General features: G+C 38.6%; 1 protein-coding gene across 12 annotated transcripts in view; it reads left to right on the top strand.

Moving 5' to 3' along the window:
- The first annotated feature begins 7524 nt into the window (after positions 1-7524).
- The window catches only part of inpp4ab (inositol polyphosphate-4-phosphatase type I Ab), a 75983-nt gene continuing 69502 nt past the window's right edge, over positions 7525-14005 (top strand). For all 12 annotated transcript variants that reach the window (XM_085150550.1, XM_085150549.1, XM_085150548.1 and 9 more), the window contains exon 1: positions 7525-7657. The gene's annotated coding sequence lies outside the window, so the exon portion shown is untranslated. The remainder of the gene's footprint in view (positions 7658-14005) is intronic.

The following is a 14005-nucleotide window of genomic DNA, read 5'->3' as shown; positions in this document are numbered from 1 at the left end:
TGAGCCACAAACAACATTCGTGTAACAAGGTAGAAGCCGCAATCAGTTTTTGGCAGTGACTTTTATATAACCTTTATTTATGCAGTTAAAAAAAATCTCATTAACATTAAAAATGTATTTTGTCAGAGTAAGCTGGCCAAGAGGACAGCAGAAATGGCAGCAAATATTACAATAGTTCTGTAAAAATATTTTAAACGAGGATAAAGGACCGGATTGGTTATAATGTAAGTACAATAACACAGAGCTGTAAAGATACTTGAAAAAACAGATAATTTTTGAATTCTATATATAACCCCTTTGTAAACGCTGTTCACCAAAGTCTATTTACCAACATACATAAAGATATTACACATAAAAAAATACACGGAAACATTGGAAATCAGTTTTTGGCAGACAATCACTTTTTGGCACAACACCGGCACTCATCTCATCTTATGTATTAGACTGGTAATCTGTAAGAGCACGAGCTGTTCTGTGAGATTTTACAATTTACATTCACTGACCACTTTATCAGGTGCTGGATTGGCCCCGCCTTTTGCTTTCAGAGCTGCTTTAATTCAACAAGATGCTGGAAACATTCCTCAGAGATTTTGGTCGATGTTGACATAACAGTATCACACACTGTGGATATACATAGATAAATGTACATAGAGTTTTGGCCTTTTTAACAAACAGTTCACAGCTGTCAACAGAATTGAAAAAAGGGTACTTCAGATCCTTAAGTGTGAGAGGACAGCGAGGGTTCAGCTTTATTCCAGCTGTGAGAGATGAACTTCACATTTGAGAGACTGTGATGATTCGTTTCACTTTGTGATTACAGGAGCTGCCCTCAGATTCAGACCGCAACACCACCCAGTGACAAAAATAAAATCATCCTGTGTGTTCACTCTTTATGCTAAGAAAGTTAAAGGCAAAAAGTTAAAGTCGGATGTTACCTCTGGGGAATCATCGTGTATTTAAGATGACTGGAACACCCCTGCGCACTGTGCATCAGCGCGAAAGAGCGCGCTATATTGAGTTTTGAGGTTTGTGTAATTTGGCATGTTTTGAGGGTGTCGTTTTTTGTATGGTTTTGTGTAGTTGGTGTGCAGGAGAGTCGTTTGTTTTTGTTTTGTGTGTCAAAACAATGAGGGCACTACTGAATGTCACAGTTGCTAACCACCAAAGGCAGATTGCATTTTTAGGTAAATGCTTGTGTACACACTTTGTCTGGGTCATTAACAAGCGTTTGAAGTATTTTCATTAGTCTTTTTTATCCTTAATATGTTTAAAACCTAGAAAATAAATTCAGTGGAACACCCCACCCAGTCAACACACACAAGTGGGGCCCAAATGTGGAGTAGCAGGGCTAATATTTGGGGCCCACTTGGGACACCCAACTGGGGTCCAGCTAATTTTGTCCTCAGTTTCCATGGTGGCCCAAAATGTGTTTGTCCAATTGGATTAATCAAATCAGGCCCAGCCAAAAGAACATGTGTGTGGCCCAGGTGGATAGAAGCACGTTTGATATTTCGGACCCACTTCGGTTACCCACCTGGGACCCAGCTATTTTTGTCCTCAGTTTCCATGGTGGCCCCAAGTGTGTTTTCCCAGATGGGATTTTGGATAATACAGTAAGCTATAATTTAAATCATCTGTACAACAAAGCCAGTTTATCTTTTTTATTTATACAGACTAACATGAAATTTTAACAGTATGCTTTTTTAATATAATACTTTTTTTTGTTTAGATAACATGTTGACTAAAATGTCCAAAGTATACACAAAAAAAATAACAAATCAATGTGATACAGTTTAAAAGAAAAAGAAATGCAGTGAACCACAGCTTTTTGTCCGTAATGAAGGGCATCATTCTTCTGGTGGCTTCATCAACAGTGCTCCCTCCAATCTCTGCCACAACAACAACCTTAGAACAGACAAGGACATTAATTTTACTGACAGCAGTACCTTCAGTCACACCTAAAAGAAAACAAGCAGAGCTACACAGTAATTAGACTTAATAATATTCATGCTATTTGACTGAGAGAGAGTTAAGTGTTTGCTGGGCATGTTCTCATTTAGACACACCCCTGTGTGTCAGTTATCTGTTTTGCAGAGAGAGCGATGCTGCTACCAAAGCAAAGTTATGAATAAATTTGCAGATAGCTTCCCCGGATTTTGAGACTGAAATCAAGTGTGTAAGTAACTTTAAAAACTGATCTAACATTGTAGAGCAGCAATTTGGACTGGTCTCCATTTCAAGAGCTTTGCCACAGATTGACCATCAGCCCCAAACATCATCTCTGACTCCCCGTCCCATGGATTATTCCTCACCCTCTGAGCCACATGCTGTACCATTGCACAAAATGCCAAGAGAAAAGACCAAACTCTAAGGAGAAAAGAGAACTTTTTCGTGTTATTATTGATGATGTCCTCTGTAAAGAAAATATATTATATAATATATAATATATAAATGCATTAGCAGCATCACAGTTGAGAGGATTGGTTGTCTTCACACTGCATATAGACAACCAAATTGTTTTGAGTATAATTTTAAATAATTTAGAAGAACTATGGAAGAATATTACCAAATGTGTCAAAATGAACAAACTGGAATTGAACATTATCAAAACTATATGCACTGAATTGGGTAACAGGAATGGTCGATAGATGAGATTTCAGCTGAGTGAGTTGTTCAAATATAGTTATCAGGGTTTTGTTTGTTTTGTTTTTCTATTTAAATAAATCTTTATATTGGTCTGGTTATATCTATTGCATTGTTTCCAAAAAGGGCATCAGAATATGTTCCCATCTCTGTTGTGATCGATGTTGTCTGCTCACCTGTTCACACATTTGGTCCTGTGCTGCTGAAAAACATCTAAAACAAAAAAATTATACTACTACTACTACTACTACTACTAATAATAATAAATAAATAAATAAATTAATTAAATTAACTAAATTAAAAGCATGTTGGGTTTTTACTGGTTGAGCAGCATTGTATATGATACAGTCTTGGAGATTCTGAACAAACTGTCAGAAATGTGATCCTGCAAAAGTGTCTGATGTCTTTATAGAACAACATACCTGGGAGGTACGCCACAGAGCAGGTTCACAGGTTCATGTGCTCAGGTTCACATTGAGTATATGTGACAGAAATGTCAGGGGCTCGCTCTCTGGCAACTCTCTGCCCTCAGTGATTTGACTCCTCATGACAATGAGGAGTCAAATCACTCCAGCCCAAATTTCTTAAGCCCAGACCGTAAGAAATCTGAGCATGATTTCTTACAGTCTGGGCTTAAGACCGTAAGCATGATTTTCGATAAGTTTTTTAAATGAATAAACAAATAATAATTCTTTTTTTTTTGTTGAACTTTTAAACTGGCACAGGGCACCAAGGTGATTAAAATTACTATCTCTCTCCCGTTTAAGATAGATGTAATGGTTGACACTGACACATGTTTGTGTTTCCGCTGCACAAAGGACAGCCACGTCTTTGCTTGGAAGGTTTCTCCGTGGTGCTTTTGCCTGCAGAGACTGACAAGCCTTCACATGCAGATGTATCCTGGCCTCCTGGCTTTACTGGTGCCGGTGGTGAAAACACCTCCACGAAATCGCCTGATGGAGGAAGCTTGTTCTGCTGTTGCATAACATGAAGTAGAAGGTCATTTGTTAATGAAATAGACATCCACATTTGGGTCTGTGATCCTATTTCTCATTGTGTCAGGATTTGTTGTTTGCTGCTGTGTGAGAACTTTTTCTCGTGTTAAAGCTCGTGGTCAAACTTGTGTTTGTGTTGACGGCACAAAGACTGAGAGAGGAGGACAGAGAGTGAGGGAGCAGCAACACCTCTCACTACCATATGCACAGCTGAGGTAAAACAACACTGACAGCCTGCTCTCACTACAAATGAACGGTAGCATCTCTGGACACAAGTCACAGCGTTATCTGTTAGACCAGAGTTTTCACATGGTTTAAAAAAATAAAAATAAAAGGTCTGGAACCATAAAGTCCGCCATCAAATTCTGACCCGGCACCTCCACGATTGGAGCATATTTGACTTGAGAGTTGTTATTTACTGTTTCCAGTCCAGCTTCTCAGTGAGAGCAGCTGGTAAAATCAACATGAGGGTGCGTTCGCTGCTTGATGGCGCCCTGTCTGTAGGAAACTAAATAATACTAATAAATAATACTAAATTACTAATAACAGCTAATATCAGTGAAAATAGCATTATCAATGCTGTCAAAACATTTCTGAATTCCTGGGCCTAAATGCAAATCCATCCTCTGGATTTAATCCAAGATTTCATCCAACAGACGTTTCTGGAGAGAATGAGAAGGGTGGGACTTTGATATTTTACCAAACTTTGAAAGCACAGCCTGAATTAGTGTGCTCAACCATGTTTTAAACTCTGAGTTGTTTTCGGGTGGATCACTGGCCACAGAAAATCCGTATTTGTGTTTCTTTTCATTTTGTTCACATGTATGTTTTTCTATTAATGTCAACAGGTGTTTTTTGAATACCATGGCAGCTACAATGTTGAACACCGCTCACTCTGACTTCAATAAACTTATTACATCTTTGTCCCCAGAGGTTAATGTAGTTCATTTTTTTTTACAAAGTTCAGTGAAAATTTGGTTTTCAATGCTGTCCATATTTTTCAGGTTTTCTAGGCTGACAGATGAATCAATTTCCTGGATTTCAGCCTAGATTCTGTCCAAAAGACGTTTCTGGAGAGAATGAGAAGGGCGGGACTTTTAGGGAAATTTTAGGAAGCTGTGACATTAGAGCCTGAATTATTGTGCTTAATTAGGTTTTAAACTCTGAGGTGTTTTGCAGTGGCTCACAGGCTACAGAAGATCTGTCTTTCTCTTTCTTTTCGCATGACTCCATTTGACTTATGTTTGTTAAAGGTGGGATGGTGGCTTCATGTCCAACACAGGATTTCTGTTGCTTCTTGGGTGTTAGCATCTATATTCTGTCCTCTATCAAACTCCTGCTCAAAAGAATTGTTAGGGAAAATTTTCACACATGACAATTCAGTTTTGCTAGTGGTGGTGTAGACAGAGGAGTCTTCATATACGGGGGAATTCTGGGAAGACCTCAGTGGTACTCCTTCTGACTGTTTACACGGGTCCAGCATGTCCTCTACAAAACCTACAAGCAGCTCTGTGGTTAAGCTATCCAGATGGCCTGATGTAAGCTGTTCCCACTGATTAGATGTAGGGTCAAACTCCGCTGCAGGTCCCTAAGTAAAACGATCACTGCGGCATCACTGAGAGTTAAAAAAAAACCAACTGTCTAAATTATTTCATCTTTAATAAAATTATGGGTGTGGCTGCTCTACCAGGTGTAACAATTAAGTTTAACATCCAGGCATCTATGAAAACAGAATTATGAAATTTTACGGAGTTAGAAGTTAGCAGGTGAGTTAGTTCACTAGTTTCCATCTGAATATAATATACCATGTTCTGACTGACAGATTTCTGAAACAAATTAAAACATACAGCTCTGTTATAACTTCCGACATAAATGAAGACAGGAAAGTAAACAGCAGTGACGTATGTAGGGTTACTGAAGTTTGGCTAGCTGGTATATAATGATGTGCTACGTGATCGCTAGCAACACAGCTATGTTAACATAATATAACAGTAAATGTGGAGGACAAAGGCTAACTTCTTCGACTTGATAAAAGTTAGAGTTCTCGATGGTTATAGGGACAAATACAGTCGCATGGCAGGATGCTGTAAATGGACCAAACTTCAGTTATGAGAACAACTGAGATAATCCATCCACAGTATGAGGTTAGTCATTAATATACTGCTGCATGGGCTGGACTGTAGTTACATCGTAAGGGTTTAAAAGCTGAGCTTTAAAACAAATAGCTGTAATAAAAACCGAGAGAGGCCGACAGTGATCACTCACTGTTTTAGGGGCTTGTTGAGATTAAATAGAACAAGATACAAACCATTAAAATATGTTAAAAACACAACAGCCAATTAAATGCAAAGTAGTTGGGGCCTGGAAGCAGGGTTCATCACGTCATCACTTAAAGACCGGATAGACTAATGCTTTTCTGGATGATGGCTGTTTCTCTTCACAGTTCTGTTCAAAACACGGTTACCTTTGGTCTATTTAATAAATGTTCATCCTGTTTGGCCTAAAAGTTAAAGCGTTAAATCGCTTCCTGTGATTGAGTTTGGTATCCCTGCTTTATGGAGCTCAAACCAAGGCAAATTTACACTGTCCCTTAAATTTATTTTTCATTTAAATGCTCGCCTCTGTATAAATGAAATTGAATTGAATTGAGTGGGTTCAGCAGTTTTTAATAAATAAATAAATGTGACTGATACTGTAAGAAATACCCTGCATGCAACTAATGGTAAGAAGAGCAATATCGCCCTCTCCTGGTTCAACTACACTCCCACGTTTTTGTCAGAGAGACAGAGTAGTTTATTACTGTTATATAAAATGTTTCCTTCTGTGTATTCAATAAATAATTATATAGAAGTCAGTAACACCTACTCATATTTATGAGCAGCATTCCACCAACTCATTACAAACGAGATCCCGATATATTTTCTAAGTGGTCTTGAGCAGTAGTTCCCCAGGAGAAGTTTCTTTTTTGTTTTGCAATAATCCCTTCAATGAAAATACATATGCACTAACCTCATGCTTGCTGTTAACAATAGCCTAAAGACACAAAATCAAGTTAAGTTTTTTCCTGAAGTTTTTTTTTTTTTTTTACAAGGTTGACATTTATTTTGTATTTTTTTTTAAATAATTATATTGATTCTATTGATTGTTTGCCAAGCACTGAGGTCTCTGCCTAGACTGTGCTACTGGGATTACTAATTTAAAAATGAGGCAAAAGCACCAAAGTTGTGCTCAAAAATGGCACAGTGAGTAACTCTAACACAGTTATTTATTTATGTTTTTTTTAAATACATACATGCTCAGTTTTTTTTTTATAACTAATTATATAATTTTTTTCTTGCAAAAATGTCACCTTAACACCCAAATACGTACATATGGAATTAAAAACTTACTTATGATTACCCGTTTGGCTGGTAACAGGCACCCAGTCTGATGGAAACTTATTGAATATTGCTGCTGGAGTCTCAGCCATTGACTGTATATAAGTTATATAGAGATACAGTCTTTATTTATTTATTTATTTAATTTTTTTGAAGGCTGCAGTCAAAGCAAATTATTGTAAAAACAAGACAAGTCAACTGTGGAAAAGTAACAAATCAGAAATCCTGTTAACAAATAATATTACAAATTGAAGAGCACTGATGAAGATAAGAGGAAGCATTTCAAGTTAGTCATTCTCTCAGTGAATACAAATCAAAATAAAATACGAGGAGATTAAAAAATACAAACATTAAAAGAAATAGCTTTATTATTTCAAAGTTTAACAGTTTCTTATTTTTAAGGAAGATAATTTATTATTTTTTGTCAGTCTGCATAAAAAAATAGTAACGTATATTGCGTAAAGGTCTGCGTGATGACGCTGCCGGCGTGCTGTGCGGAGGGGGCGTGGCCGACGGCTTTGGCTGCTGCAGCCAGAAAGAAGCAGTGAAGGAAACAGTGCGGCACTTTGAGGACGCTCTCCTGCTAACAGTTTGTGTTTCTGCTCGTTAATCGGATATTTAATCCCGCACGCAGCCGAGCCGGTAAGTAGAGTTTATTTACGGTAAACCTTAATTTAGGTGATGCCGTATTAAGATGTTTTTTGTCGGCTGTTTAGAGCTAATTTCTGCGGATTTTGTCAGTGTTTATAGTGCTGAGTGTAAGTTGGGAAACGGAAGCGTTGGTTTGGTTTCAGTGAAGGAGACAGAGTTCACAGATAAAACTTGTAACTGACGTCTAACGTCTAACGTCAGACGCAGAGGACATTAACTAAGACAGCACGGGGGGTATAAATGCGCTGAAGTGTTCAATGTTGTACTGACGGCACATATTAAGATGTGTAGGTGGTTTCTTGAGTGTGGCAGGCGGGTCAGAGCGCAGAAACGCCGCTGCTGCCTCTATTACGTAACTTATTAAGGAAAACGATGCGTTTTCCTACAACCCCGTGCCTCTGTGTGTGTGACAGGAGTGTAAACATACACAGTGTCCTGCTATGACACCGCTGGGCGTGCTTACAGCAGTGATGCTGCGTCTCATGCACGCATCAACATGGCCATTTGTTCTCGCGTTACTGCGTGTGGATGCTGGCACATGTGGTCCGCGCACTTTACTGCAGTTTTTTTCTGCTGGTTTTGAGTTTCAAGGTCAGCTGGACATCGATTTCTGAAGAGCTGATGATGCTCTAGAGGTTGAGGAGGAGGAGGTGGTCGTGGAGGGTGACCTGCCAGGAAATAAGGCCTTCAATGCGAGTGTGTATGACTGGATTTAAATGAGCTTCTATGCTGGTGCCAGATGATGAGCAAATAAGTCTTCCAGCTGGCTTTTGCGTCTTTGATTCCAGGCGTGTAAACAGACCCCTAAAAGTTTAGTCTGGTTTATTAAACAGTATATATATATATATATATATATATATATATATATATATATATATATATATATATATATATATATATATATATGTATATATATATATATATATATATATATATATATATGTGTGTGTGTGTGTGTAAACAAATTACAGTATATAGGTTATAATCACACATTTGTGTGGAACAGGTGTTACATTTAGGCAGTTGTTTGAGTGTGTTTTACTTTGCTTTGGTGAAAGTATTACATCCTTCAGGTCTGTCTTAATTCTTCATGTTGTAGTGCCAATAAGGTGCTGGGAACACTCCTTAGAGATTTTGGTCAACGTTACATGATAACATTGCAGAGTTGTAGCACATTTATCGGCTCCACATCTATCAGAAGATGGTGCACTGTCCAGGGGCCATGTCAAGGAATGGACATGGTCAGTAAATATACTCAGGTAGGCTGTGGTGTTTAAACGATGCTCAGTTGGTACTAAGGGGCCTAAAGTGTGTCAAGAAAATATAAGATGATAAGATGACCTTTATTAGTCCCACAGGTGGGAAATTGGTTTTGTTACAGCAAAAGTGCAAAGTTATGTAGCAGAAATCAGAAAACACTGAAATGCAATAAAATAAAATACTATATACAATAGAATAAAATAGAATAGAATAATATATACAATATAATAAAATAGAAATTCAAATGCTATATACAACTGAGTAAGAAAATACAGAAGTACAACTTCGTCAGAAGAAGAATTGTACAAGAATTGCACATATTCAGTCTTATTGCACGTGTGAGGGTTTGATCAGCTGCAAAAGTCTTTGTTGTGGAGTTTGACAGCAGTGGGGAGGAAAGACCTGCGTCTCTCCGTCCCACACTGTGAGTGCCGCAGTCTCCCACTGAAGGAGCTGCTCAGTGCTGTCAGAGTCTCTTGCATGGGGTGGGAGATGTTGTCCAACAGGGATGACAGCTTAGCCGCCATTCTCCTGTCACTCACTACCTCCACTGGGTCCAGAGGGCATCCTAGAACAGAGCTGGCCATATCCCCTATACCATGACACCATCAGCAGTCTGAACTGTTGATATGAAGCCGGACAGATCCATGCTTTCATGTTGTTTACATCAAATTCTGACTCATCTTTCTAATCTTCTATTGTCCAGTGTTAGCGAGCTTGTGTGAACCATGGCCTCAGTTTCCTGTTGTTATCTGACCGGAGTGGCATACAGTGTGGTCTTCTACTGTTGAGATGCTCTTCTGCATACTTTGATTGTAAAAAGTGCATATTTGAGTTACTGTTGCCTTCCTTTCAGGTCAAAGCAGCCTGGCCATTCCCTTGTTAGCCATTCTCTGTAAACCCTGATGATTGTGTGGAAAAATCCCAGCACATCAGCAGTTTTTGATTTACCCAGACAAGCTGCCATGCCACATTCAGTGTCACTTAAATCACCTTTCTTCCACATCCTGATGTGCAGTTGCCATGTGATTGGCTGGTTGAAATTTGTGTGTTAACGAGCAGTTGAACAGCTGTATCCGTCTGGTGAAGTGTTCGCTGAGTCAGGGAGGCTTTGAAACAGTGATTTTTTTTTAACGATTTCTTACAGTTTGTTGTTTACATCTTTGCCTGTGCAGCATTTAAACCGAGTAATGGAGACAGTAACTAACAGAAAAAGAGGGGATTCTGATTATGACTCAGGATTGGCCACATTTGAGGGTTAACTTTCTCTAAATAAATCCAGTTTATGAGAAAGAAGAGCAGCAGATACACTTGCTTGCTGTTGATCGTTAATTACCTTCAAGGGAAGAGGCTTCGCATGTCAAGTTAAATAAATTTAGTCTCTGAATTTAGAAAGATGGCGTATTGATTCTGTCTGTATTGACAGATTGATGTGATTTGAAGCCATCTGGTCACTGCCCTCCTCTATCTCTGTTATATTTGTGTGTGCGTGGTGACTCATCAAACTCTCCCACTCAGCGCCGAGCTGGGGGTCAGGCGGCAGCACGTTGATTCATCTTCATCTCCCTCTGCGCTCTCGTCATGTATACAGCGAGCACGTGTGCGGCGGCGGTCGTGGCAGATGTTCTCTGTTGTCTCATTACCCGTCTGTTTTAATACATGCAGGAGGAGAAGTATGTAGCTTACATAATAATGAGGAGGAGGAGGCCGGTTGGTAATGAGCTGTGTCATCCTTTTCATCAAAATGGATCGCTCCATAAACCCTCGTTGTCATCAGGTCATGTTAAACACAAAGATGGAAAGACAGTGGAGATGAGCTAGTAGATCCGCTGCCATCAGCATTTTGCTGGGATTCAGGACATAAGCAAAACTGAATAAAACCAAAGAGAAATGTTTCATCACATCTGCTAGTTCTGGTTTCATTTATTGAGATCAACGACTAATGAGAAGTTACCGATCCTACACCAATAACTAGACTGTGGGTATCTGCTGATACCAAGCACTGGTCTGATACAAGTGTAAAACTAATTTAAAGTTAAATTAATAATATCTACTTTGAGCAAAGTCTTGAGCCACCTCTCACTTCTTTATATTTTGCTTCCATGGAGCCAGACCTTTCTTTCATTTTTTAAGTGCTCTTGAACAATAGTTCTCCAGGCTTTCTAAAGGTTTTCAAAAGTTTTTTCCTTTTTTTTTTTGTTAACCCTTGTAACACTGACATATGAATCACTTCAGCACAAAAGGCTCCTTACTCAAGGGATGAACCAGTGTTGTGTCTGTACACAACAGACAGCTCAGCAAAGAATCAATTTTAAAATGTATCTTTAGGCACTTTTTTACTATCATCCTGCCACAGAAACACAACATTTGTTTCCATTTCTTTAGTTGAATCTATGAAAATTGCCAAAGATAAGTCCATGGAAAATTCCAAAAAACAAAATAGTATTTCTTTTCACAAACAAGTTGATTCCCAAAGAGATGTTACTTGAAATTTTTTGCATATCTCAGCATGGTGTGCACTTTGTCCTTATAAAAATCAGAGGAAATTGGACAATCGGAGGTCAAAGAAGTGGCAAGCCTAAAAAGAGAACTGTCTACAAGAGATGAACTGTATTTGAAAGTCACGTTTTTAACATCCAGCAATCCTGCTTTCAGCCAGTGGTGTTGGAGGTCTGTGTCTAAATTAATGAACTATGAACACAGGAAAGTACCATCATCTGGAAAGCACCTGACCAGTGGCTTCATGTTCCAGCATGACAATGAGCCCAAACAAAATAAAGAAATGAGAGGTGACTCGAGACTTTTATACAGTACTGTGTAACGAGACGTTATCTCACAGAGGCACCAACAAATATTCTAAAGGTAATTTAAGGTTACATTTCAGTTTCCCGCAAAGATGTCTTCATGTCTGTTGCAGTTCCAACCGATCAACAGAAACTGAAAGACATGTAAAGCTTTCCTACAGTAGAGTATATAAACCAAATGTTATTCACATTTAAATACCATGCATGCATACCATGCTTTTGTGGCAATTGTACTGACCTTAATCTCTGATATACAGTTGAACAGATGTACCTGAAAGTCTGGTGAGTGTAACTTTAACCTGATAAGTATCTTATTTTAACCTTATCTTACTTCTGTTCAGGAAAAGAAAAGGAAATAATTTTAATTCCAGATTTGCAAGAGTTATTTAGTTTCTTCTACAAATATCTTTTGTGAACAGTTCTTTTTAAACCACAAAGAAAAGTTCTGGTAAGAAATGAACCATATTTTAGTAGACTTAGAGTTTAGATAAAGTCCTTACATGGTAGTGTCTTGCCAAATGATACTTTAGCATGCAGACTGGCACCGATCATCAGTTTAGCAGATGACCTGCTCTACCGCCTAGCTACAGCTACCCGAGCAAACTTGGTAAAATAAATAGTAAGTAAAATACAAGGAGACCAGTGCAGATTGGTTAAGAGGAATTTGAAATGTTCTGCTTCAAGCTAGTGTAAAATTGTAATGATGAGGTGGCTACAAAATAGTTTAGATGCTTTGATTTCACCATGTCTGCACTGGTTTTTCAGATGGAAACTGAAAACAGGTATCACTTGAAACCGGTTTCAAATCTTTCCAAAGAATGAGACTTGTACGTGCTTTTATCAGCTTCATTAATCCCTGCAGGTTCTGGCTCATTGTATTCTCCGTAACTTATTTCAGTTGAGGTGAAGCCAACAGCAACATGCTGAAACATGAATGAAAACGATGGTCATACAAATATTTTTTCACCTCCTCCATTTTAAATGTGGGAGAAGGATTTCAGATAATAAAGCAGTTGTATCAACACTGAAAATCTGCGTGGGTATACTTGTTTCCTCATGTAAAACCAGGTCAAGAATCAATAAAGAAACACGTCAGTAAGCCAATTCGATAATGAGTTTGCTATCAATAAAGCCTCTGTCAAATAGAGTAGGAAAAAAGTATTCCTGCCACTACAGTTATTATAATATGCAGTTTTGAATGTCTGAATTTGTTGCTTAGTCCTCTGTGATCTAAGTCTTCACCATTGCTTACCCCAGTAGTGTCCAAACCCAGGCCTCAAGGGCCGGTGTCCTGCAGGTTTTAGATGTGTCCTTGATCTATCACAGCGGATTTAAATGGCTAAATTATTTCCTCAACATGTCTTGAAGTTCTGCAGAGGCCTGGTAATGAAGTAATCATTTGATTCAGGTGTGTTGACCCCTATTATCCTTCTATCAGAACACAAAATATTGATTTATTTGATTGTTCCCTGAAAGAGACTCAAGAGAACAAAGAAAAATAATCCTTTGAACTTACGCACAAAAACATTTTCTCCAAATTAAGTATGTAAAGTAATTTTGGAGTTTCTTTCCAGATCCTTTCTAGCTTCTGTCCCTTTAAAAGCCATCTGTTTTCTCATTGGCTGCCCCTCATAAACAGAAGGCTTGAATCGCAGGTGGGTGGAGCCAAGATGTCAACTCTCAGTGACATCAAACAGAGCCTAATGTAAGAAAAGAAAGCATTTGACACTGAGCGCAGAGCAGTCTGAAGCGTGGGGAATGACTGACCTGTACACATGGTGATCTCATTATTTTTTTAATATGAGAATCCACCATTGTAACCACACAGGCTTATATTTGACACCATTTCGGAGAGGTGCAGTTTGGGTATCATGGGACACCTCTTGAGGAGATGTTGTTGCTTTTTCTGGCAGAGAAGGTATTAACTGGCTCAGATATTTGGGAAGCAGCGAGCTGGAGACAAATGTTTGCAGACAGGCAGGGAAAATAGGAGGATGCAAACCTTGAAGAATGATATGCTGATTTCTCCCTGCAAGACGAATAAGAAATTTCTTTTGAATTTCTTTTAAATTTTGATTTGCTAGTCAGTGCGGTCTAGTCTTTGTGAACTATGTTTGCAGATGACATTGTGATCCATAGTGGGCGTGTAAAGCAGCTGGAGGAGAGTCAAGAGTCGCAATGAGGGTGCTACACCAGAAGCCTCCTTCTGATCGCTTTAGTTGCTAGCAAATAATTGGCGTGATGAGTCCTTCCTTTCACTGAATGTGTAAAAAAC

Source organism: Neolamprologus multifasciatus, chromosome 23, assembly GCF_963576455.1.
Source record: "Neolamprologus multifasciatus chromosome 23, fNeoMul1.2, whole genome shotgun sequence".
In the NCBI taxonomy this organism is placed as follows: Eukaryota; Metazoa; Chordata; class Actinopteri; order Cichliformes; family Cichlidae; genus Neolamprologus; species Neolamprologus multifasciatus.
This window is presented reverse-complemented; position numbering and strand designations above follow the sequence as displayed.